Source organism: Desmodus rotundus, chromosome 4 (assembly GCF_022682495.2).
Source record: "Desmodus rotundus isolate HL8 chromosome 4, HLdesRot8A.1, whole genome shotgun sequence".
Lineage (NCBI taxonomy): Eukaryota > Metazoa > Chordata > Mammalia > Chiroptera > Phyllostomidae > Desmodus > Desmodus rotundus.
This window is the reverse complement of record NC_071390.1, coordinates 79,155,282-79,158,869: the sequence shown is the minus strand read 5'-3', so window position 1 is coordinate 79,158,869 and position 3,588 is coordinate 79,155,282. Positions and strand designations below refer to the sequence as shown.

At 37.5% G+C, this 3,588-nt stretch overlaps 1 pseudogene; it reads right to left on the bottom strand.

Moving 5' to 3' along the window:
- Nucleotides 1-443: 443 nt before the first annotated feature.
- LOC112317729 (actin-related protein 2/3 complex subunit 2 pseudogene) lies at nucleotides 444-2,627 on the bottom strand (annotated as a pseudogene).
- Between the last annotated feature and the right edge of the window lie 961 nt (nucleotides 2,628-3,588).

Below are 3,588 nucleotides of genomic sequence, written 5' to 3'. Positions count from 1 at the left end.
CATTTCAGGATGGGTGGTGGGAACATAACACAGTTAGATGTGACATGTGCTATTTTTTTAAGATAGAAAAATTTTCTTTTATCAATGACCCCAATAGTATTTTAGATACAGGAGTTTTGAATTCAAATATTTAGGAGAAAACAAGTTAAGATTGCATTATCCTGAAACTCACTACCAGTAACATATTTCAAAGCAAAAGAGCTTGGAAGAAGGGTGGAAGGGAAGGGGAGTGAGGGCCGGAAGATAAAGACAAAGAATTAAGTGGATCAAGTGGATTTTTTTTTTAAATTCTTGGGAACTATGAAGTCCTTGCAAGCAAAGCTCACTTCTGCAGATTATTTTCCAAATGTGTACAGCTTAGAACCAAAACAGAGAATCCCTTGACAACCTGAAGAGTTGCAACATTAAAAGCTATGATTATGCAGTAGCAAGTGTTCCTGCCTTCAGTTCCCAGCCACTTCCTCTTCCTGTTTACAAGAGGAGCGGGATGAAAACGTGTTCCCCATAATTGTTTTCATTTCTTTCTTCTCAGCATCTAGGTGTGCACAGTTCAGCATCTTGAGGAAGTCAGATGTTTTTGCACACGTGTGAATACAGGCCTTAGAGCACTTGATGTGGTAGTGCAGGTGATCCCGCACGTGTGGATCAGGAGGATGGTGTTGTCTCAAGCATTGGTGTGGTGTGACGAGGGAATAGCACGAAGGTAATATAGTCAGTGTTGTTACCCACAGCAGCATCATTGTCTTTCAGCTCCAAAGGAGGTTCCCTGTGGCTAAAGAGGACCTATGGGGCTATGTGCCTGGTTCTGCATCCTTCTTTGAACTCTCGCATCAACATCTTTCCAATGGCCACACTGTCGTCATGCTTAAATTCTGTGCTGAATACTGCTGTGACTCTGTCCTTTTTTGATTCAACATACATGGTCTCATCATCTCCATAATGGATAACTGTCCTGTTCTCTCCTTGCTTGCTCTCTTCTTGGAACTGGAAGTATTTCTCAAAGACAGAGGCAAAACAATATCATTTCAATATATCAGCCTAATGCACAATGGAATCTTTGGATGCAGGTAGATTTTCAAGGTTGTATAGCAAATAGACATTGTGTCCTGAATCTGGATTTACCAAGTAACTCCAGAATATTTTCTTGTAACTCATCAGTACCATGTGCCTAAAGTTCCTTGTAGAATTTCAAAGATATACTGACCGTCACTTTTGTTTTGTCTCCACTAGGATTTGAAATATAATAGAGGACCCCATCAAAATTGGCAAATGTTGCTTCTTCTGCTTCTGATTTGTTTCTGGCAGCCAAGTCTCGAACTTGGAACTTGAGCGTGAGCGTCTCCTAGATGATGCAATTGTTCACAGGCCTTAGCAAAGTCCTTCACTGCAAGGGACTTTCACTAAACCCCCCACCCTTTCCATTTCTCATGGTTCACTGCTAAATCTTGGGGTATAGGGAGCTTCACAGTTAAACATTTTTTTATAATATCATTGCATTATGCTGGCTTCCAGGTCAGAGTTCATTAAAAAGTCTTTAAAAATTAAAATCTTTTCTGCAGTGATTTTGCAATCTGTGCACCCTTAGTGGCTATACAGTCAGTACAGAGGGTCTGTGACTCTATTTTGGATTTTCCTAATTAATAGTTACAAAAAATCTAGTTACTGAAAACAACCCAAGTGTCTATTGGCAGACGAATAGATGAACAAAATGTGGTATATACATACAATGGAATATTATTCTGTCTTAAAAAGGAAGGAAATTCTGACACATGCTACAACATGGATAAACCTTGAAGATATTATGTTAAGTGAAACCAAAATAAGCCAATTACAAAATATAAATGCTGTATGATTCCACTTATATGAGGTAATTAGAGTAGTCAAATACATGGAGACAAAACAAGTAGAATGAGACTAGGTTGTCAGAGACTAGGAGGAGGGGGCATAAGGAGTTATTGTTTAATGGATCTGGAGTTTCAGTTTTACAAGATGAAAAGAGTTATGGAGATGGGTGATGGAAATGGGTGCATTTGTTATAACTGTATTTAATATCACTGAAGTGTATGCTTAAAATGGTTAAGACGGTACATTTTATGTTATGTGTATTTTACCACAATTGAAATATTGAAAAAAAATATATATATATGGGTATATACAGCTACTATTGTGTAAGGACTCTTAAATTTTTTAACACAAAAACAGAGTCCTCACACACAAAAGGTTGGGAATCAACATAGAACCCAGGTTTTTATCCTATGTTAGACACTACCTTTTGGAGCTTAAGCAAATCATTTGTCTTCTCTGTGCCTCAGTCTCTACATTGAACAAACGAGGACAGGTGAAGGGAAGCTTATGGAGAAGTTTAAAAATAGCCTTCAAAGGAAATAGTTATGACTTATCCAGCTTCCTGTCCCATTGCTCCTAACCAGGACTTAAATATCAAATTAATGATATTCATTTCTCGAATAAATACCAAATCCACCTAAAACCATAATTATGAATCCCAGATTCATTGATTAGGGTTATTAAATTTAATCCTATCTTTGGCTGTCAATACTTGACCACATTGTGGTTCCCTAACTTCAGCTGCTTTGTGAGTGGTGGAAAGCTTACCTGTCAAATGACATTACTTACAGCATCCAAATACATGAAGCAGTATTCACTCTTAATTCAAGAACCATCTGGATGTCTGTACTACCCAGACCCAGAGTCATGGAGGCAGTCCAAGCCTTATGGGTCCATCAGGAGAGAGTCAACAATCGTTCGGTACTCACAGCCTGCCGCAGTGAGGTAAAAGCTGGACCACATGTCACTGGGGGTGGAGAGGTGGGAAAGGTGCTGGCTTCTTTTCCACACCAGCTATTACAAAATACCCAGGTTCATACAGTCATTGCTGAATTCCCCCGATTTTGAGAACTCAGGCTAAATCTAAATGTTAGCTTGAGCTGAAAATCAAAATTCAAGTTAAAATCAACATTTAAACTGCAGTAATTCTGAACAATAGCAGCCTTTGAAGCAACATAGCACCTGTCCACTTTAATTTAAAGATAAGCTTCAGAAATTCAATACTAAAAACCTATTTGAAACCACAGCTTTGTGTCCCATCTTGATGGATATAAAATAACATTATTGTTTGTATGAAATAACATTAAAGAGGAAAATGGAATAGAAAATGATATTTTAAGACAAAATGATTGATTATAACTATGCAGAATACTTATATGTACACTAGTAAAGATAGATTATTTTGAATAATAAAAATAGTTTAATATTTATTATTTTAAATAAATTTGTTTAAGTTTGGAAGGAAATTAGAATGGGAGAGAAAGAGATACAGAAAGATTCAATACAACTTAAACAGAACCAGTTTTAAACAAGTGACCTAAGATACTAGTCTGTAAAACCTCTCTTAGAAACCTCTGACATCCCCAGGGCAAAGGTGCATAATTCAGTGGCCATTTCATTATCTGAATTGAGTGAGTGTCATCCTAGTCTCATGCTCCACCACCACCTTCATTGTTGTTGTTCAGATCATTCTGTCCAGATCAAAGCTGCAAGTTGTTAGAGAAGTAAAAGTACAGCCCCACT